Source organism: Mya arenaria, chromosome 2 (genome assembly GCF_026914265.1).
Source record: "Mya arenaria isolate MELC-2E11 chromosome 2, ASM2691426v1".
NCBI lineage: Eukaryota > Metazoa > Mollusca > Bivalvia > Myida > Myidae > Mya > Mya arenaria.
This window is the reverse complement of record NC_069123.1, coordinates 4,226,336-4,250,993: the sequence shown is the minus strand read 5'-3', so window position 1 is coordinate 4,250,993 and position 24,658 is coordinate 4,226,336. Positions and strand designations below refer to the sequence as shown.

General features: G+C 33.7%; 3 long non-coding RNA genes across 4 annotated transcripts in view; 2 read left to right on the top strand and 1 right to left on the bottom strand.

Annotated features, from left to right (window-relative positions):
- The window catches only part of LOC128244442 (uncharacterized), a 38,108-nt gene extending 22,795 nt beyond the window's left edge, over positions 1–15,313 (top strand). The window contains exon 8 of the long non-coding RNA XR_008262950.1: positions 15,077–15,313. This is a non-coding gene — a long non-coding RNA (uncharacterized LOC128244442). The remainder of the gene's footprint in view (positions 1–15,076) is intronic.
- Positions 5,503–11,889, top strand: LOC128244449 (uncharacterized). The gene is made up of 3 exons (XR_008262951.1): positions 5,503–5,724; positions 11,448–11,531; positions 11,855–11,889. It is a non-coding gene; the product is annotated as an uncharacterized LOC128244449 (long non-coding RNA).
- Positions 15,314–18,013: 2,700 nt separating the features above from the next.
- Positions 18,014–24,447, bottom strand: LOC128242681 (uncharacterized). 2 transcript variants are annotated; one of them, XR_008262666.1, is made up of 5 exons: positions 24,077–24,447; positions 23,735–23,857; positions 22,783–22,922; positions 22,265–22,441; positions 18,014–18,405 (listed from the first exon to the last, which is right to left on the bottom strand). It is a non-coding gene; the product is annotated as an uncharacterized LOC128242681 (long non-coding RNA). The 2 variants fall into 2 exon arrangements; XR_008262667.1 differs by having other exon boundaries at positions 24,081–24,447.
- Positions 24,448–24,658: the final 211 nt, after the last annotated feature.

Here is a 24,658-nt window from a genome sequence, read left to right as displayed (position 1 = left end):
ACATGACATTCCGATGTTGAAAACATGACAGTACTATGGTGAAAACATGACAGTACGGTGGTGAAAACATGACATTACCATGGTGGAAACATGAAAGTACGATTGTAATAACATGTAATTACCATGACAAAAACCTGACAGTACGTTAGTGAAAACATGACAGTACGATGGCAAAAAGGCAACAGTACCATGGCGAAAACATGGCATTACCATAGTGAAAACAAGACAGTACAATGGCATAAACATGACATAACCGTGATGAAAACTTGACAGTATGTTGGTGAAAACATGACAGTACGATGGCGAAAACATGACGGTACGATGATGAAAACAATGACAGTACGATGGTGAAAACTTGACAGTATAGTGGTGAAAACGCGACAGTACGATGGTGAAAACATGACGGTACGATGATGAAAACAATGACAGTACGATAGCGAAAATATGACATTACAATGGTAAAAACGCGACAGTACTATGGTGAAAACAAGACAGAATGATGGCGAAAAGGCTCAGTCCCATGATTAAGAAAATACATTACGATGTTGAAACATAAAAGCAGGATGGTGAAAACATGACAGTACAATTGTGAAAACATGACAGTAAAATGTTGAAAAGGCGACAGTATGATGGTGAAAAAAGACAGTACGATGGCCAAAAGGCGACAGTCCTATGTCGAAAACATGACAGTACGATAAAACATGACAGTACGATGGTGAAAACATGACAGTACGATGTTGAAAACATGACAGTACCATAATGGAAACATGACAGTACAATTGTGAAAACATGTAATTACCATGACAAAAACCTGACAGTGCGTTAGTGAAAACATGACAGTAAGGTGGCAAAAAAGTAACAGTACCATGGTGAAAACATGGCATTACGATAGTGAAAATATGACAGTACGATGGCATAAACATGACATAACCATGGTGAAAACATGAGAGAACGTTGGGGAAACATGACAGTACGATGGCGAAAACATTACGGTACGATGATGAAAACAATGACAGTACGATGGTGAAAACTTGACAGTATAGTGGTGAAAACGCGACAGTACGATGGTGAAAACATGACGGTACGATGATGAAAACAATGACAGTACGATGGCGAAAATATGACATTACAATGGTAAAAACGCGACAGTACTATGGTGAAAACCAGATAGAATGATTGCGAAAAGGCGACAGTCCCATGATGAAAACAAATACATTACGACGGTGAAACATAAAAGCAGGATGGTGAAAACCTGACAGTATGATGGTGTAAACATGACAGTAAAATGATGAAAAGGCGACAATATGATGGTGAAAACAAGACAGTACGATGGCAAAAAGGCGGCAGTCCCATGTAGAAAACATGACAGTACGAAGGTGAAAACATGACAGTAAAATGGTAAAAATGCGACAGTACAATGGTGAACACAAGACAGTACGATGGCGAAAAGAAGACAGTCCCATGCTAAAAACATGACAGTACGAAGGTGAAAACATGACAGTACAATGGTGAAAACATGATAGTACGTTGATGAAAACGAGGCAGTATAATGGTGAAAACAAGACTGTACGATGGCGAAAAGGTGACAGTCTCATGCTGAAAACATGACAGTACGAAGGTGAAAACATGACAGTACGATGGTGAAAACAAAATAGTACCTTGATAAAAACAAGACAGTATAATGGTGAAAACAAGACAGTACAATGGTTAAAACAAGACAGTTTAAATGCGAAAAGGCGACAGTCCCATGGTGAAAACATGACATTACAAGGTGAAAACATCATAGTGCGTTGGTGAAACATGACAGTACGATGACAAAAAGGCGACAGTCCCATGATGACAGTACGATGTTGAAAATGTGACAGTACGAAGGTGAAAACATGACAGTATGATGGTCAAAACGCGACAGTACGATGGTGAAAAGAGGACAGTACGATGTTCGAAACATAACAGTACGATGATGAAAACGCAACAATAAGAAGTTCTTAAAGTGTAAATATGATGCTAAAAAAAGAAATGAATATCAAAAAACAATTTGTTGCATTGTTTTCTTAATCTGATTGGATTGACCTAAAACATATATAATAAATTTCTGAAACGAAAACTTGTAATTTTATGCTGCTGATTATATATAGTTTACTTACAGTTACAAAATAATAATAATGCATAGATTGTACCTAAAACATACGTTTGCTGCATTCAATATTACGGAGGTAACGTTCATTTACATAGACACTGCATACTTGTATATCAACGTAATGCACCAGTCAATTGTAACCATGCCCCAACCCCCCCCCCCCTCCTCCCAGGTCCGTGGATTAGCGGGGACATTGACTTTTGGTCCAGCCATGATCCCCGTCCTTCGGGAAAAAACTACTGGTAAAATCCGCGCAAAATTCCCCCGCACCCAAGTAAAGACTATTCCTGGCTATTTTTGGCGCAAAGACAAAACCACCTCATTCACCCGGCACTACTGGGCTACCTGAGGTAAAAATACGGCCCATTTCCCCGGCTATCCCGCCGGATATGTGGGAGGGGGCGTGGTTACAAATTGACTGGTGAAAAAGCTTATACACTTTCTTAACATCTTAATCTTTCAGTATGTTCCTAGATTTTTACAACGAAAAATGAGAATTGTTAAATGAACCATAGTAAAGGCACTCGCCGCACTGAATCAAAATGTAATATTATTATGATAAGTAAAACCAATGCTTGAAACATAAACAAATGTACCTGTCACTCTAGTGAATTGTTATATTGATTTTACGGTGATGCAAATGTAATACATATGTATTATTATATTAAGGCATACGCAATCTTATTGTTTGCCACAGATTACTAAGACTATCTATGTTACTTGCGTCATCATGAGATCACATTGAAGACTTATACATGAAGTCATTAATCAAACATCTTTTCTTGTGCAAGAGTTCTTATACACGTTAACATTGGTTCATCTACTTTAAACGCTGGTCCCTATGCTAATTTTGTACAATATTGAAATAATATTGTCAGCGGCCTCCCGGGGAGCCAATTTATTATCTTGATAATGAATGGAAAACAACAGTTTCTTTAAGATATATATTTCTTCGATCATACTTATTGAAGTATTTTATAAAAGCTGTTTATCTGTCAAGCTTTATTCTTACAGAAGAAGATTTGCAGTGTTTCGTTAGACGTCGTATAGACGCCTATTTCATGTGACTATAATATCGTTTTTATTTCGGACTTTAATATTATAATTGGAACAATCGTGTAGTTTAAAACATAGTACATGTATGTCATTAAAGTTGGTATGGCACTTTGTTTTATTGCAAAAGTCCCAATTTTATTATGTCTCAACTCTGTTTGCACTTAACCAAATTTTTCGGCAACAAATTAAAAGTCATGTTCTTACATATTTTCGTGTCAATATTTTGAACACCGTTGTTCGTTGCAATGTGACGTACCATTGCTAAAGTTGAATGCTCTTTGGACGTGATAATACTTATAATAATATTAATCATCATCATAAGCATAATCATTAAATTATTATTGTTATCATTATTATTTCCATCGTTATCAGCAGATTCGTAATAGTTCTTGTCTTTAATATCATGTTCATTTTGTCATCACCGTTGTCATAATCCTTTTGATTGTTGTCGCAACCATTGACGACGTGGTCGTCTTTGTATTTATGTTTATCGTATATTCATGTCTATATGAATATAACAATGTCAAGATTAAGGTTATGTGTCTGGAACTCTACATTTTAACATCCATATAAAAAAGAACACGTACAGACAGAAGAAACATACGCACGGACATATTGACAGATGGACGAACAAACACGCACGCATACATATAATGTCGTGCATTTTCAAGTTACTATTAATGACCTTCAATGATTAATGCTTTATGATATTGAGCTGTACATAGAGTAATTTCAAAATATTGTGTTGCACATCAAAACACGTTCTTATAACAATTATAATAATGATGTTAATACTTCCATTAGCTGTGTCTGTGATAAGTTACACGTGTAACATACACATATATCAATACCAATGTTCATGCTTTTAGTCTGAAACTATGAAAAGGAGCATACACCAAAAATTGACGCGATCAGACGGATGAAAACAGTTTTATCCTGTTATTGTTTCGATTTAAAATCGACTTCTTTTTTGAAATTACAGACGGAAGGATTGAGGTCTCAATCAAATTCAAGTTCTTACATGTACAAGATATATTGTTTGATAATTACTTTGGTAGCGCCCATTCTTACAGTACCAGTATCAATGCTGTTGAATAAAGAGAAAACAAGTGCATATATAGAGGAAGAGGAGTATAATGTACACGTATTGTTAAATAAAATTGTAGATGGTGCTTTTTAAATAAGTAAGGCTGATACAATATAGGGCATAACGAGTTCTGGTTATACACAGCTATAAACAGCTCGAGACTTGAACCCTCAACCCCCTGCTTGCAAGTCAGGTGCTCAACCACTATGAGCTACCTGAAGGGTTGGTATACTTCTGTAAGGGCAATCAACAAATCAACAAATCGATCCGGTGACCCAAAACTATACAAATGTGCATTCATATTAACAATAACCTGTGTTAAATTATACTGATAATAAAATATGTTACCTTTGACCATTCATATACATTTGACATTATGCAGTTGCAATGCGATCTGTATGAGTTTTTGTTATCCATGCTTATTAGTCATTTGTTTCAGCTTTAGTCACTGTACTGTCAGCTTAGTCAAAAGCTAACATTATTATGATGGAATGTATTGCCAGATATATATTTTTTCAGTCCAGAGCATTCATAAGTTTGGACTAGATTGACGCTAAAATCAGTCAATAGTAAAACCTTTGTTTTATTTTACCAGTTAAAACACTCAGTAACACCAGCTTGATGTCAGATATCACCCTTGTAATTGCAAAGCCCATTAGTGTCAAGATCAGATCAATATTTGTCTTGAAATCCGCAACAGTTGTTCAAGTGCCTATAACTGCTCATCAGCAGGTCATAAAACGAAGCTTCAAGATTGAAGGAAAATGTCTAGAAATTAAGAAATTTGCGGAGGGATATAATTAACCAATAAGCAACAATCCAGAATGTGATTTAACAATATGACTATTAAAATGTGAAATAAAAGTGATTTTGACTGAACTGTTTAGGATACACAACTTTGATAGTCTGCTTAAATTTTGTTGAACTTTATCAGTTAATTGAAACTAATTCCCACAATATTTAGTTGAAATCAATAATGGATTATCTCGGAATATCTTTAGAAAACATTTCTTTGGAAGATGTCATTGATGAAGAAACCAACACATTAGGAATATCCCTTGAGGAAATGGAAACCTCTTTAAATCCTCAGGTACTTTACATGTTTTACTCAAATATTCTTATATAAATAACTCTACTTATGTAAAGCAGTTAACCTTTATGTCGTAAAGGCAGATTAAAAGCAATGTTTGTATTGAATACACCAGCATGGAATTTATCTTAATGCTCAATTTAGATTAACATTATATTTTATAATGCTACGTAATTCCATTTACTAATATAACGATATTTGATCAAACTGTATTAAGTACATGAATATGTATGATGTATGCTTAACACAGTTAATGGTTTTTTAAGACTATTATAATTATTATAATATTTGACCTTTCAGGATTTGTCAAAGCATATCTTTGAGTTTGATGATGAATTTATCTTCAGCCTAAAGGTAAACTGTTATTTTTTTGTTATTTAATAAATGCATACTGCCAGTGACGTTTATAGTTTGTTTGAGTGATTTAGACTATTAATGTGTGTATTTAGATCAACAATTTTGTTTACATTTTATTCACAACTCAATGTCTGCCTACCTCTTCTGATTTCTTTATCAGATGGATGTCAAAAATTGTATTGTTTCGGAGTATTCATTACCTGTTGTTATCTGTAGAAATCGAAAGGTCATACAGACTTTTACAAACTTTTATTTGTATGCAATAGAACGGAACGGGTGTATTTTAGCTATAATGGCATTATTTCAACTTTAAAATATTTAATTGTTTACTGCGCAATTTACTTTCACTTTTGGTTTTAAGTGTCTGCAGTATGATTGTTGTTTAAGGGTCATTGCTTTTAAACTTTAATAAACACAATAAACAAATCAGTTACACTGACGTTCTCAGACTCGTCATTTTTATTTATTTAAGTAAATCAAAGTTTCAAAAATTACAAAAGAACTATTTCAGTATAAAGTTAAGCACATTTCAGCTTTTCATATTTCCAGCGCAGGAGTATGTTTTGCAATTTGTATTTACTTTACGCATGCGTTTTTCTTCGGTTAATCATATACATTAGTATCGGCGCAAAGGCGCTATTTTATTATATGCGCATGGAATTCATGTTAATGGAATGCGCATTATATTATTGTGATCTTTTGTTCATTAATGCTCTATAGAGTTTTTATTATTCACCCAATACCGTGATTCAGAGGCATACTTGAAATTAAGAGTGTTTGATAATCAGAACTTTGAACGATTTGTTCCTGTTTCTCCTGCATTACCCGGCTAATTCGGTGCCAGACTATTAAGGTCGTTGGTTTGAATCCCGGTAGGAAAATACGACTTTGTTTTATACGGTTCCATAATAAAGGCGGTTGGCCTACTTGTTTATGACCCGGGACTCAGTCATTGAGAGGGATAATTGATATAATCGATGGACATTTTCAGTTCAATCGATGTAAAATAGAAAAAAGAAATACTTAGTATCATGAAGCTTTTGAAGTGAAATTCAAAAACACATGATTCAGAAATATTTAGCTCGTATTTATTAAACAAGTATTGCATTCTTGAAAGGAGTATTCTCCCACGTTACAAGGTGCAGTTATTTATGTTATGCTGTTGATATGTTTTCCTATTGCCCTCTCAGGAATGCAATATTTTTTAAAATGTAATTAAATGTGATTCTTCAATTCACAACGTGTATTACATTTACATTCATTAAATGTTATTTGCATGCATTTACTAAACGTATAAAGGTATACTTTCTTCAATAATTATGTATATATGCACATTTATGAAACCATCATGTTGTTACTATTTATTTAGTTATACATTTTTTATAACTGATGTGACTCTTTAAAGGATGTAGAAGCTAATGTTTGCACAATCAAAGCATTCCAGAGATTGACTTTTACAAGTTACACAATAACAAAATGATTAACATAGGTTATCGGCCTCATGTGTCTGATACATACGGTGGAACATAACTGCTGTCAGATAATCTGTTAACGTCTGCGAGTTGTTCGTGTTAACCACTTAATTATGCGATAATTATCAAGCTATCTAGTTAATAGAAACTGTTCTCTGTAAGATAAATATAACAATACTAAAAAATGGCTTCAAAGTGCTCGGAACTGCCACCTTTTTCCCTTTTAGCTGCATAAACAGGTTATCTAGTTATGGTTAGCGAATTCCACTTAATTAGGAACATAATTACCGGCAGATAACATTCGTGTTACCACATATTTATAAATGCATTTTGGCCTTTAGCTTCAACTGGTTATCTAGTAAGTGTTTACGAATTCCATTAAGTAAGTACATTCTAACTGGTTAACAAGATACGATTCATGTTACCAGTTATTGTTTTGATTATTTCATGGATCATTTTCAATGTGCCCATATCAAACAGTCCTACAGTTTATGCCAGGTTTCTGGAGTTTGGTCCATTTTCGAAGCCTCACTTCACAGCCAGGTGTTTATTATGCATGTAATTGAGATAACCAATTTCTGTCAGCAGGGGCCCATTAACCACTCTTCCCTGGTCAGTTTTGGGGTCAGAAGGATATTTATCAGAGAACATCTTCAGTACGATTTCTGCACTAAAATTCACGATGACTATAGAAAAGCAATTTATATCATTTACTTTAGTTTTAAACTATTTATGAAAATGAAAAAAAAAACATAAACATTGATTCCATAGCAAAGAAATGAAACATTGAAGTAAATAAAAAAAATATATTCAGTCTTATCGTTTGATTTAATTTCGAACGGAATAACTTTATACATGGGATTTTTATTTATACTTTTCATTAAGATAACGTTAGCTGTCTACTTACTACAAAAGTATCAATATCAACCCTATCAAACCCAATGAAATGTACAATTGAATGAAATGGATATTTAGGTTTTATAAAATATAATTTATGAATATCTAACAGTGTCAATAATGCAGTTATAATGAAGTTTGTTATATATGGTTATATCTAAAGAATATGTTTTTCGCAATTTTCACAACAAATGAAAATTAATACTTTCTTTTGCTGCATTTTTGGAACAAGAAAAGAATACTGCAAACTTGATGCATTGCTATTTTTTTCACTTTAGGATGATTACGCGTAATTCAACCGTATTAAATCATAGCAACATTATCCAATTGCTAACAGTCTCATAATTATAAAGTCTAAAATTTGTAAACTCTGAAGTCATCACTTGGATTGAGGTTCGTATGTTTTCCTGTGAAATACTTTTTTGATTAAATTATAATAACTCTGGTTTTACTAAGTGCAGTGGGAAACGAAACCCGAGATGCAAAACGTCCTTACCTAAATAACGCCCGAGTTTCTGGACTTTAGGTAATATAATCGAGTTTTAAGTAACACAAGTTGGCATATTACCTACTGACGGAATCACAGACAGACGGACGACTAAGGGCAAAACTATATGCCCCCCCCCCCCATTTTATGGGGGCATAAGATGTAATATTAAAAGAAATGTAATATTTTAACCATTTGCCAAAAAATAAGGTCATATATTGATGTACTTAGATATTCTTATTACTTATAACACAGCTTACAACTTATTTTTTTTAATCTGAGCACTATATTACCTTGATGTTGAAACTGAACTTTCATAGGTTTCTATTGATACATTGACATAGTGGTCTTTGCTAAAATGCACTTCAAAAAAACATCATTGCCCACTTTTCATGTGAATTATATAAGCCCTCTTTATGTTTGTGTATCTTCGTTTATGTAATTTTCTAGAAAATTCATTTCCTAAAATATAGCTTTTGAAACAGCGATTAAAATCTTCTTTACTGACACAGTTAAATCAACGTTTGTTTTCTTTGTAAGATTTCTCTTCTTAATTTGCATTGTTGTGTGAGAACATTCTTCATTAGAAGAGTGATTAAACATTATACACACTGCATGGAAGCTTTCCATATATATATATATATATATATATATATATATATATATATATATATATATATATATATATATATATATATATATATATATATATATATATATATATATATATATATATATATATCTCATTAACTATTTTGTCTTTGCTTTCTGAATTATCATAAAACATTGCTACCTTATTTCAATATATATAATACTTGTTTCAAAGCAGTTTAATAGCATCATATGAGAAATGATCACAACAAAGCAATACTGTATCTTAAACCACTATGTCCGGACTTTTGATATCATACCAGTATATTTGAACGTTATATCACTCATTTTATTTTAATATAATATTTAAAATTATCCAACTTTTTCTGATCGTTTGCACTCCTACATGCACAGTTGATGTAAGTTTTTAATCACAGCAGTCACTGAACTTTTATTACATGTTTCTGTAATACAATGTATGTAGAGCATTTTTTCCAGAAATATATATTTTCTCCATATTATTTTCTCTTTGCGAAAAAGAAAATGTATGTATATTAAAGCATCTTATAATAGGGTAATAACTTATTATTAGTGCGTTTTGATTAGGGAGATGGAATTCGACTAAAGACGCACGAGGCGCTTACTGACTGAAATCAATATCTTAAAACATCAACAACAGTTGAATAAGACATTCCGGATCAACATGTTATTAATATATATATCAATGGTTTAAATCACTTAAAAGATACATGATTTCGTAATAAATGTTACATTCATGACAAACTTGTTTTATGACGTCATTTAAACATTGCACAATGATACTTGATGGGCGTCAGTATAGTGGATTTTGGACTACCGTATATAATAATAATAATAATAATAATAATAATAATAATAATAATAATAATAATAACTATGATATACAAAATTTATACAAAAGCATTCGATAATAATACTATTTTAATAATCAAGATAGCGAAAGTTGAAATACCAAGAAAAACCTCCTAACATAAAATGGCCCAAATCTCAAGACAAGAATAGCTATTACTCTCAAATTAGTCAGGCAAACAGCTCCCAGCAGGGAAAGGGTCAAGTGGTCAGTTTACAGTTATGTTAGATTAGTTCCACTGATAAGCCCGAGCATCAGCTTGATACTCAGTAGCGGCATTAACTATAGGACTGCAAGTGTTCATAACCTCGTGTAAAGTGGTCAATAGGTTTATAAATATATGCCTTTGTGCGGTTAAACTGAAAACTACTTTTCTACAAGGGTTAGAATTTTAATATTTTAGTAAGTACCATTGGCATGTAGATTGCCGTTATCCTAAGGTAGTTGGTGAAAAATAAAAATTAGCTTGTGCCATTAAACTAAGTCCATTGCGCTCTACAATTCAGAGAAATTGCCTCCCATTTACTCCTCATTTTAAGAAAAAGGCTAATCAGTCCATGAAATCACCATTAAATTGTACCAGTAAATTAATTACCACTTTGTGGGCCATCCTGCTGGGCTGTTGAATGTGTGTATTCCCAGATGATCTTTGTTTTGACTGATACTGCAGTGTTAAGCTTGTGGTGAGTTATTGCATGTATCAAAATGATCTTGAGAATGGGGTAAATATTTGCATACATAGAGAAGTGGCCTACACTAATTGATAAATTAAAAGTTAAAACTGAAATCACAATGTTTTCATTACAGTTCTTGAAATTGATAAAGGGACCTCTAAGTCATTTTTTTCGTATCATTTCTTTATCAGCCTAACTGGCGATAGCTTGTGTTCGGTCTTCAATTTTGTCATACGAGGTCGTATTTAAAATGAGTTGACTTGGGCGTGTGGGGATATTCATGACATTTAGTGATAGCTCTTATTATTAAAAATATATAATATCCCACAAACAGAGATCATTCTAAACTGTTTATGTAAGTATAATGGTACACAACAAAATTCTTCAACTTAAAAGTTCAAGTTAACTGAATCAAATGAAATTTAATGAACGGCAAAAAAAGTTAAAAATAAGATGTACAGCTCGTTTGAAACATGTGCATTGGAATTGAATACCAGCTGGGCAGTCAGGAGTATTTATAAGACTGTGGCTTATATGTTGCTTCAGATCATTATCACAGAAATGTTGATAAGCAGTGACCCTGTGTAACCTTTATTAGAATGATAAGTTTGGAAGGCACAAACTCTTGACATTATATTTAATTTTGCACATAAAGAAGTAAAACTGGAAAAAAAGTCATGATACAATACTAACATGACGGTTTAATTCAGGAGTCCGATGAACCATTGGCTGTTGTTAGTCCAGAGGAACCCACACAGCCACTTCATACATCAACACCAAAGAAACCCATACATGTATGTATTCAACTGCCTGCAAAAATGGGAAAATTTGCTGCAGAAGACTGTACTTTTTACAATTAAGTTACCCTATAAAGTCATGTATTTTTTTTTAAATAATAAAGAACAATAAACAAATAGATCATATTTATGCACCGTGTTAAATTTTAATTGCTTAAAAAACAGTTCATAGATATGTTATCAATTATAATTATTTTTAAGACAAGTAAAACAGGAAAAGGCAGACCAGTTCATATTTATGCACCGTGTTAAGTTTTAATTGCTTGTAAAAAAGGTTCATAGATAATGTTTAATCAATTATAATTATAATTATTTTTCAGACAAGTAAAACAGGAAAAGGCAGACCAGTTCGGAGGTTATTAAAACTTAAGAAAACAGGGGAAGTGCAACGTCTACAGCCATGTAGGAGATGATGTTTTCATAGCAATGTATCCCAGAGCCAGATCATCAGGGCTAGAGAAAAAGTATAGACGAAGGATTTCAACTGTAGAGTTGACTGGATGTTGGAAAAGTTTGAAGAATCCCCGAATTGTTTTGGTTATGTTACCAAACCTTTCAAGATTTAGTTGGTAATATTCCCAGAAATATATTTAACTCTGTCAATAAATGTGAGCTGGTTAAGCTCTGCGATTATGTTAAAGAATCAGTATGTATTCGTAATGTTATTCCTAATAATTATTATTATTATTATTATTATCAATTTAGTTCATCTTCTGATACTGCTGCCTTTACGTCAACATGTTTGTGTCTTTCACCATAGCACTAACCATGTACAAGCATTTGATATCAAAAACCTAAGTGTATGTGTTTAGAAAATGTTCTGATGTATATGACTTATAAACGTCTGTTCTGTTCTTTTCTGTGTTTTTTTTTTAAATCATAATATGCGAAATTCCACACTTGTATTTAAAATAATTATTGTCAAATTGTAAAATTGCAAGAGACATACCTGTAATACTGAAATAACATTCTAGTAGGTTTAAACAACCAGGAATATGTAATCTATGTCGTTCTATCAATCAACACTTATAAGAGTCAAACGTCATGGTCATATCTCATATTCGCCAATAAAATGTTGTCGTATTTACTTATTCCCTTCTAAGAGGACACATTTTATCTGCAAATATCTGTTATCATCTGAACACGATTGAACACTTTGTCTACTATCCTCACACTTTGAATGGTCATAATCTTTAAACTGCCTTAAAGTCATCCAATGGCCATGACCAATCAGCTGTCATTTAAGTCCATGCATATTTCGATTGTTCAAATAATCCTGACAACATGGCGCTCAGGGGGTGGTGGGGATTAATGTTTGACAAACACCTCTTATTATAAAATGTTTATATTTTTATTGGAAATATTATCAAACATTTGCGAATATTGCATGTTTTAGAAATGTTTAGAACAATTTTAGTCATACTATAGATTATTCTGGGAATATTACAAACATGCTGAAAAACCTGCTGTTAATTTTAATACTATGCAATGAAGATTTTGGTAATATTCCCAGAATAATTCATGTCCTACAGCAGCCCACGTGGAGCTTTTTCTTTTGGATTATTTTATTTCAATTCATCTTTTGATATGCCCAAAAAAGTTTTGGTAATGTTACCAAATATTTCAAGATAATATAATTGTATTCAGGATGAATTTGAGAACGATAACGGAAAATGTTCGTAATTCATTTTGGGAATATTACCAAATATTTGTGACTATTCCTAGTTTAAGAATGATATTGAAAATCTCTCGGCATAATATGGATTATTTTGGGAATGTTCTCAAAAATGTTGAAAACCCCAGTTTTCAATACTATACTATGAACTATTTGGTCCTACAAAAACTATTTGTGGAGTTTGCAAAGGCTTTTTGTTGAATTAGTTTGTTTCAGTTCATCTGGTAATATTCTCAAATAATTTTGGTAATGTTACCAAATACCACGATCAAATTGGTAATATTCCCAGAAAACCTGGACATTTTATTCAGAATCCTGGAAGAAAATGTTCATCATTTATTTTGGGAATATTACCAAATATTTATGACTTTTCATAGTTGAAGAATATTTTTAAAATCTCTGGGCATAATATCGATAGTTTTGGGAATGTTCCCAAAAATGTTAAAACGCCCACTACAACTTTAAATACTATACTATGAAATGTTTAGTAATATTCCAGAAAGGTTTTGGTAATGTTACCAGAAATTTCAAGATTAACTTTGGTAATATTCCCAGAAAACCTGGACGTTATTTCCAAGACGAATTTTAGAATGTTAGCCGAAAATGTTCATAATTCAGAAAAATACCCCCTAGTTTTTATTAACTTTTAGAAAACCTCTCAACATACTATGGATACTTTTGGTAATATTACCAGAAATGTTAAAAATACACCATAATTCTTCAATACTATATTACAAAGTGTTTGAAAATATTTTCAAAATGTTTTGGTAATGTTACCAAGTTTTCAAGATCAAATTGGTAATATTCCCAGAAAACCTGAACATTATGTTCAGAATCCTAGCAGAAAATGTTCATCACTTATTTTGGGAATATTACCAAATATTTGTGACTTTTCATAGTTGAAGAATATTTTAGAAAATCTCTCGGCATAGTATCGATTATTTTGGGAATGTTCCCCCAAAGTTGAAACCCCCACCACAACTTTCAATACTATACTACAAAGTGTTTGGAAATATTTTCAAAATGTTTTGGTAATGTTACCAAATTTTCAAGATCAAATTGGTAATATTCCCAGAAAACCTGGACATTAAATTCAGAATCCTAGCAGAAAATGTTTATCTTTTTTTTGGGGGGGGGGGAATATTACCAAATATTTGTGACTTTTCATAGTTGAAGAATATTTTAGAAAATCTCTCGGCATAGTATCGATTATTTTGGGAATGTTCCCACAAATGTTGAAACCCCCACCACAACTTTCAATACTATACTACAAAGTGTTAGGAATTATTTTCAAAATGTTTTGGTAATGTTACCAAATTTTCAAGATCAAATTGGTAATATTCCCAGAAAACCTGGACATTAAATTCAGAATCCTAGCAGAAAATGTTCATCATTTTTTGGGGAATATTACCAAATAATTGTGACTTTTCATAGTTGAAGAATATTTTAGAAAATCTCTCGGCGTGGTATCGATTATTTTAAGAATATTCCCACAAATGTTGAAACCCCCACCACAACTTTCAATACTATACTACAAAGTGTTTGGAAATATTTTCAAAATGTTTTGGTAATGTTACCAAATTTTCAAGATCAAATTGGTAATATTCCCAGAAAACCTGGCATACTATGGATACTTTTGGGAATATTACCAGAAATGTTGAAAACCACACTATAACTCTTCAATGCCATACTATGAAGTGTTTGGTAATATTCCCAAAAATATTTCTAATCCTACAGAAATGCTTTGAGAACATTACAAAGGGTTTCTGTTGAATAAAAATGTTACCATGCTGAAAAGGGAAAGTTGCGTTTTCCCTTTTCATTTTGCGGTTTGTTACATGTATATATGCAGATTATTTTGTTTTAGATGGCCAACTCCGCTGCAGAATAACCCTAGATAAAACTACGCTGCAGAATAACACTAGATGAAACTGTGCTGCAGAATAACCCTAGATGAAAATGCGCTGCAGAACAACGCTAAATGAAACTGCGCTACAGAATAAAGCTAGATGAAACTGCGCTGGAAAGTTACGCTTGATGAAACTGCGCTGCAGAATAACCCTAGATGAAACTGCGCTGCAGAATAACCCTAGATAAAACTGCGCTGCAGAATAACCCTAGATGCAACTGCACTGCAGAATATCCCTAGATGAAACTGCGCTGCAGAATAATCCTAGATGAAACTGCGCTGCAGAATAACCCTAGATGCAACTGCACTGCAGAATATCCCTAGATGCAACTGCGCTGCAGAATAACCCTAGATGAAACTGCGCTGCAGAATAACCCTAGATGAAACTGCGCTGCAGAATAACCCTAGATGAAACTGCGCTGCAGAATAACGCTAGATGAAACTGCGCTTCAAAATAACCGTAGATTAAACTGCCCTTCAGAATAAAGCTAGATGAAACTGCGCTGGAAAGTTACGCTTGATGAAACTGCGCTGCAGAATAACCCTAGATGAAACTGCCATGCAGAATAACCCTAGATGAAACTGCCATGCAGAATAACCCTAGATGAAACAGGGCTGGAGATTTAGGCTTGATGAATCTGCATTCTTTGCATGCTTAAAGAAGCTTTAAAGTGTGGTTTTACTGTGTGTTATAATTCATGACATTAAGTGACTATTTGTAATAAAGGAAATTGGAGATCATCCAACGAAATCCATGTTTTTAAATTTTATAATAGCGATGTATCATAATTAAAAAAAAATTGATTTAAATCATAAAATAAAGTTAGGATAAACAAAGATGCAAAGATCAAAAAAGCAAAATGTTTTGGCAACTTAATTTCGTTCAGTAGCATAAGAAAACAAACAAAAAGACGTTTTCTAAATTTATATTCAAAGAGGATTGGGTTGACTTAAATTTGAAAAACTTGAACACTATTGAAATGTGGCGTCTTTCGAGAGGCAAGGCGTCTGCTTCTTTCAAGATGAACTGTCGGTGAATTGCACCAACAAGCAGGTACACTAAAGTCTTGTTCTCGAACCCTTCTTTTCACTGACAAAACAGTGGTTGAAAAGAAGATCGAATTATCCATGTTCAATATATCTTTTGTATAATTATTTTATAATCTCTCGAAAAAAAAATATAGCACACTATCTTTTATTTTCATTTGGTTTTATGGTCTTTGATACATCGCAAATTTTAAAACATGTGTAGCATGCTTTGAAATGTTTAATAAATATGTTTTGGTATGCAATAGCCTGTTGACATGATGATATATATTTACATACATGTATATTAAATGTTGTGCTATATGTATAGGTTTTATCTATTAAATGAACAAGGAAGTGTTGAATTCATTAATAATGAAGATTCATCATCAAAATGGTACAAACAGTACTTTCGTCACCATTAATTGAGGTCACATTACACACCATCAGTATGTGCATTTAATTTATACACAACTAATACATACATATATCATTTTAATTTGAATTCACATGGTACACACAAAAAAGGTACAAAATTCTTAAGTTGTGATAAATAATTCAGAAATAATGCTTGCATGGTATGCATGAAAATACATCCGAATTTGTGATCCTTTTTACACATTTTATGCCTACGTCACCACTATTTGAGGTCAAGTGATACACATAAAAGTGAAGTCATCAAAACATGTGTAAAATAATACACATATAATGCCTACGTCATCAGAATATGCTTTAAATAGTGCACAAGTTTTGCCTACGTCATCAGAATATGCGAACACAAGTTTTGCCTATGTCACCAGAATTTGAGGTCACGTGATACACATAAAAATGACGTCATCAGAATATGCGTTAAATAGTACACAAGTTTTGCCTACGTCATCAGAATATGCGTACTCAAGTTTTGCCTACGTCACCAGAATTTGAGGTCACGTGATACACATAAAAATGACGTCATCAGAATATGCGTTAAATAGTACACAAGTTTTGCCTACGTCATCAGAATATGCGAACACAAGTTTTGCGTACGTCACCAGAATTTGAGGTCACGTGATACACATAAAAATGACGTCATCAGAATATGCGTTAAATAGTACACAAGTTTTGCCTACGTCATCAGAATATGCGTACTCAAGTTTTGCCTACGTCACCAGAATTTGAGGTCACGTGATACACATAAAAATGACGTCATCAGAATATGCGTTAAATAGTACACAAGTTTTGCCTACGTCATCAGAATATGCGTACTCAAGTTTTGCCTACGTCACCACAATTTGAGGTCACGTGATACACATAAAAATGACGTCATCAGATTATGCGTAAAATAGTAAACAAGTTTTGCCTACGTCACCACAATTTGAGGTCATGTGATACTCATAAAAATGACGTCATCAGATTATGCGTAAAATAGTACACAAGTTTTGCCTACGTCACCACAATTTGAGGTCACGTGATACTCATAAAAATGACGTCATCAGAATATGCGTAAAATAGAACACAAGTTTCGTCTATGTCATCAGAAAATGCGTACACAAATTCTGCCTACGTCACCATAATTTTTGTCATGTGGTACACATGAAATGTCATCAGAATATGCGTAAAATTGTACACAAGTTATGCTTACGTCATTACAATTTGAAGTCACGTGGTACACATGAATATGACATCAGAATATGGTAAAATTTCGTCTCTATATTTAACGTAAAACATTTTTTTAAATATTTATTTCTTTTAAACTCCATATCATTTAATTTGACAAATATTTTTTCTCCTTAAGCAAAATCACACATGGTTTGTCAGTAAAAGTAGTTCTTACTTCATTTCAATGCATAGTATGCACACTACACAAATGAAAATTGTGTTCGCCTATAATCCACTCCTTTATTCTGAAATTTTCTATTCAAAGTGTGTTTATGTCATCGAATATACGTGTGTCATCTTTAAAGAAACAGGCACCTGCCTCCTCAAAGACACCATATCACGATAGTGTATTACTTTAAAATTGATGCATGTATACAAGTATATCACATTTAAATCATTTTGGAATGTAAACAAATACATTATTTGTTCGTAGTGAATATATGAATAAACAAAACAGGCAAGTTATAAAATTCATCATCATCATCATCATCACCACCACCATCATCATCAATGTCATCTTCATCATCATCATCATCACAAACATGGAGTCCATGGATATGATCTTGCAGCTGTGACGTCAGCAACAAAGGGTCGCGTCTCGCGGGGGAGAGGTTTGCAATAACCTGAAGAGAAAATGAATAAGGTAACTAGAGCTACCATAATGTGTATGTGATTAATACTCGTTATATTAAGTATCACTGGGGATGATGTATGCTCCTTGAATGCTCCTGTCATAGTGAGAAGGCATCAATTACCTATTATTACCAACATCAATCAAGAACATGTAGTATCTTCCTGTGTTGAAGTCAACACCCGACAGGTTTTTAGAGTATTATTACAGACGAAAATAATATTGACAGAGTGTATGGTTAGTGGGCAGCATTTGCTTTTTACTACCATTTTGGTTTATGTTAAAATGCTTATAGAATAGCAAGTGAACTAAATTGTTGACAACTTTATGACCTGCAGACAAGTATTATGATGTCATATTCTTCAGGATAGCATGTTACAAATACTCTGACCAAGTTTCTTAACAATTGGATAGAAACTATTGACTTTATGACGGGGAGTTCGTTCTTCTAATAGTTGGACTAGTGACCTAGTTTTGAAATGAGGTGACTCATATTCAATATTGTTGAAGACATCCTGCCGACATATGTTCTGACCAAGTTGTTTAACAATTGGATAGAAACTATTGAATTTATGATAACGGGACCTAGTTTTGGAGCTAAGGTGACCCATTTTTCATAATCGTTATAGACAACCTGCAGACATGTATTATGACCAAGTTTCATAACAGTTTGTTCTTCTAATAATTGGACTAGTGACCTAGTTTTGACATGTGACTCATATTCATAATTGTTCAAGACAACCTGCAGGCAAATGTTATGAACAAGTTTCTTAATAATTGGAAAGAAACTATTGAATTAACGATGACGGGACTTTTTCTTCTTCTAGGATTTGACCTAGTTTTGAGCTGAGGTGACCCATTTTCATAAATGTTGAAAACAACCTGCAGACAAGTATTCTGATTAAGTTTCATTACTATTGGATAAAATCTTGGACGGGGATTTTTCTCTTCACACATGAAGAAATCTGGACCTTGTTTATGACTTGAATTGAACAAGGGACCTAGTTTTGAGCTGAGGTGACCCATATTTAGAATTCTTGGAGACAACCTGCAGACAAGTATTCTGATTAAGTTTCATTACTTTTGTATAAAATCTTGGACGGGGATTTTTCTCTTCACAAATGAAGTGATCTTGTTACCTTGTTTTTGACTTGATTTGACCATATTCATAATTGTTAAAAACAACATAACCTGTATATGTTTTTTGTAATATATATACATGGATATTAATAACATGTAACTTGTTCAACAGTATTATGTGTATAATATTTACTGATGTTCCATAACAATTTGATAGAAACTGTTGAATTCATTTGACGGGATTTTTTTTCTTAGATTTGACAGTGACCTACTTTTTGACCTGAGGTGACCAATTTTTAAAATTCTTGATAACAACATGCAGACAAATATTTTGACCAAGTCTCATAACAATTGGACAGAAACTATTCAATTTTTCATGACTGTTTGGTTCTTATTCTAAAATTTTACCTTGCGGCCTAGTTTTTGACCTGAGGTGATCCATATTCATAACATGTCAAGACAACATGCAAATAAGTATTGGAAGTTACAAAACATTTAGATACAAACTATTGAATTAAAGACGAGGATTTTTATCCTAAAATGACCTAGTGACCTATTTTTTAACCAGAGGTGACCCGCGATCATTAGTGTTCAAGACAACGTGCAGACAATTAATTTAACCAAGTTTCATAACAATTGGATCAAAATTTATGAATTCATTTAGGGATTTTTTTCTAAGATTTAACCTACTGACTTTTTGACCCGGGGTGACCAATATTCATTATTTGTCAAGACAATATGCATACAAGTATGCTGACCAAGTTTCATAACAATTTTATAAAACTATTGAATTCATGATAGGGATTGATTTTCTTATTCTATTATTTGACATTGTGACCTAGATTTTGATCTGAGTTGAACCATATTTATAACTTTTCAAGAAATCATTCAGACAAGTATTCGGATTAAGCTCCAAAACATTTGGATTAAAACTTTTGAATCTATGATAGGGATTTTTTCTTTAAAGATTTAATCTAGTGACTTAGTTTTTGACCTCAGGTGATCCATAATCAAATTTATTTAAGATAGCATGTAGACAATTATTTTAACCAAGTTTTATTACAATGGGATGAAAAACAAGAGCTGTCACAGAGACAGCGCGCTCGACTATTCCGCCGCTTTTCAGTGTAAGGATTGAAAAGTTTCGGCGAAACATGCATGGATCACTTAGATTAGATTACAATGCAATTCATGATGTGCTGAGATATTAACATTAATGTGGTTACATGGACAATTTTAACCAGAATTTTTAAGTCTAATAATAAAGGGCCATTATTTGCAAAATACAGTCATCTAACTTGGTTATTCAATTATGTAGGGTGGTTGAATACCATTGTATAAAGTCTCAATGCAATACATCAAGTAGTTGCTGAGATATTATCCTATGTGTGCTAACAATCAAGACCTTAACCAGAATTTCTAAGTCTCATAATAAAGGGGCAAAAATTATATAATATTAAAGTTATCTTACTTGATTAAAGAAGAAGGTTAAATGGTTGGGAGCCTGTGTGTAAAGTTTCGATGTCATACATGATGTACTCGCTGAGGTATTGACTTAAAAGTGGTTACATGAAAAACCTTAACAAGCAGTTCTATGTCGAATAAAAGGGGCCATTATTTAAATTTAATGCAAACTAGAGTTATCTAACTTGGTTAATTAAGTAGGTTGGATGGTTGAGTACCATTGTATCAAGTCTCAATGCAATACATCAAGTAGTTGCCGAGATATTGTCCTATGTGTGCTTGCACGCAAAACCTTAACCAGAATTTCTAAGTCGAATAATAAAGGCCTTTTATTTGCATTAAATGCAAACTAGAGTTATCTATCTTGGTAAATTAAGTAGGTTGGATGGTTGAGTACCATTGTATTAAGTCTCAATGCAATACCTCAAGTAGTTGCTGAGATATTGTCCTATGTGTGCTTGCACGCAAAACCTAAACCAGAATTTCTAAGTCGAATAATAAAGGCCTTTTATTTGCATTAAATGCAAACTAGAGTTATCTATCTTGGTAAATTAAGTAGGTTGGATGGTTGAGTACCATTGTATTAAGTCTCAATGCAATACCTCAAGTAGTTGCTGAGATATTGACCTATGTGTGCTTGCACGCAAAACCTAAACCAGAATTTCTAAGTCGAATAAAAAAGGTCAATTATTTGCATTAAATGCAAACAAAGGTAATCTAACTTGGTTAATTGAGTAGGTTGGATGGTTGAGGAACATTGTATCAAGTGTCAATACAATACCTGAAGTGCTTGCTGAGATATTAACCTATGTGTGCTTGCACGCAAAACCTTAACCAGAATTTCTAAGTTGAATAATAAAGGCCTTTTATTTGCATTAAATGCATAAAAGAGTTATCTAATTTGGTTAATTAAGTAAGTTGCATGGTTGAGTACCATTGTATAAAGTCTCAATGCAATACCTCAAGTAGTTGCTGAGATATTAACCTATGTATGCTTGCATGCAAAACCTTAACTAAGGTCTGACGCCAACGCCGACGCCGACGCTTGGGTGAGTAGTATAACTCTCCATATTCTTCGAATAGTCGAGCTAAAAAACTATTTAATTTATGACGAGGAATTTGTTTGTCTAAGATTTGACCTAGTGACTTAGTTTTTGACCCGAGATGATTCATATTTTGTCTTTAAAGACAACATTTAGACACATGTTCTGAGCAAGTTTCAAAAGGAGTAGATAAAGACTACTAAATTTGTGATAGTCATCATCAACAGTAGCGCCAGTAACAACAACAATAGCATAGTCACTTACCTGACCAAAGTACTCGAGTCACTCACATAAAATGAAGGACTAGGAAAGCTCAGTTTCATGACGGAAGCTGTAAGAGTTGCGCGCCGGATGTCAAATCAGCTGTGACGTCAGCATCCCGGGTGCTTGAACAGGCCGATAACGCCTAGGGATCGGCGAGGCAGGGGAGAGTGCGTAAACCTTATGAAATGAAGAATTCAATTATTACGAAATTTACTGTTTAATGTTAGTAAAAATACTGCACTTCAGAAGTACTTAACGATGATGAAGGGATGTGTCTGCCTCAAAGGCGCTACAAATAAGCGCAGCCAAACACGTATACTGTATTTGGTATTGAATTGAATTTAAATGACAAATATTCTCTACTTTAGGCTTCATATCGTTTGAAATAACTATATTCCTGCACCACAAACACCACAAACACCATCTGCAGCAGCAGCAGCAGCGGCAGCAGCAACGACAGCTTAATCATCAGGCACACAATCGTGTTGTTGTTTTTTAAAGGTTATCAAATCACTTACAATAAAGCTGGGGTCGCCATGTTCTCTCTTTAATGATTTTTTTGTGACCAGCGGGTTGGCAAGATGTTTGTGACGTCTGGTGTCTAGACATTTTCCCTGGACAGTGCCGACTTCCGGATTGAGAAAAGGAACATTTTTATCTGAAAAATAATGGCAGAAATGGCAGCATACGAGTTGTAAAGCAAATTTCTTTTCCATTCCTGCTGATCACCAAGATGCAATATTTTGTGAAAAAAAATCACCTCATGAGTATACAAACTCATATTTGCGTGATTTAAAAGGAGATAATTAATACATATATATATATATATATATATATACACAAAAAATATTTGTTAATTATTAAAAACTTTGCACGACCATATTTATGTATTATTTTATTTGTAATGAATTTAAACAAGTTTAATGAAAAATTTCTTCTTGAATATTATGCTCTGTTTAAAATTTGTTGAAATTATTAACCAAAACTAAATTATGAACCAAAACAAAAGCAAATTGGGACAGTATTTGGTGAACAAGGTTTGCCTAGACTTTTTTTGGCAAGAAGACTGCCCTAATATTGGGAAAGATACTATATCCAGTGTGCACTTCCTAAGTTTGCAATAACCAGCAGAAATATAAGCTTGATTTAAAGTTTATAATATAAAAAAAACCTGAAAATTAGGACAACGATTTTCTTTTATTTTATACGAATAAATGGTTTTGCTTTCAAAAATAATCGTCTTCTATTTAAACACAAGTACTTAAGTATCATTCTGCGATTTATATTAGCTTTGTGTAGTATGTATTCTATTGACCTTGTCCACAAAATGCAAATGACATATGTTTTCATATATAAAATATGAACACCGAAAACATGTTTTATTCTAAAGAATTTAAAAAATACTTGTGTTATACATGGATGGTTTCTTTTCGGGAGATTGAAGATATATCAAATTCATCAGGACTTAACTTGTTTTGCAGTTCCCGCTCGGGTGTTTCCGTGATGACCTTCGGACAATAAGCATTACAGTCGGGGAGTTTCCGGTAGTGTTTGACTTCTCCTGTACCCACCTATTTGCATCCCACGACAGTTCTGAAATTATTACAATGTCAATACATAATGTTGTAAAGAACAACATTATAACGATTAGTGGCAGATTTCAAGATTTTAAATGAACGGATGATCCGAATTCACAGACGGAAAGTATCAATTTGCTACTAACTCATCAACATTATTAAGAGATAAACGTATGACTCTGCAAAACCTTATACAGAGCGATGCAGCCCTAAAACACATATACATTGTACGTACATACTTCCGCGCAGGCATGGCGAGAACGGCACACGTGGGAAAAGGCATCACAGGAGTCTAAGACTACCCCTGGAACCATTGTATCCGGACAAGCGTGGTTGCGACGGCAAAGGGGAGCCGCGGCGTCAGGGGAGTCTCAGACTATCGCTGGCACCAATGTATCCGGACAGGGGTGGTGAGGACGGCAAACGGGAGCGGCGGCGTCACGGTTGTCTCAGACTTCCACTGGCACCATTGTTTCCGGACAGGCGTAGTGAGGACGGCAAACGGGGGCGGAAGCGCCACGGGTTTCTAAGACTACCACTCTAACCATTGTATCCGGACAGGCGTGGTGAGGACGGCAAACGGGGGCGGCGGCATCACGGGGCTCTAAGACTGCCACTTGAACCATTGTATCCGGACATGCGTGGTGAGGACGGCAAACGGGGGCGGCGGCGTCACGCCGGAGTCTAAAACTGCGACTGCAACCATTGTATCCGAACAGGCGTGGTGAGGTCGGCAAACGGGGGCGGCGACATCACGGGTGTCTAATTAACATGCCACTGGTACCATTGTTTCTTGACAGGGGTGGTTACTTTATGC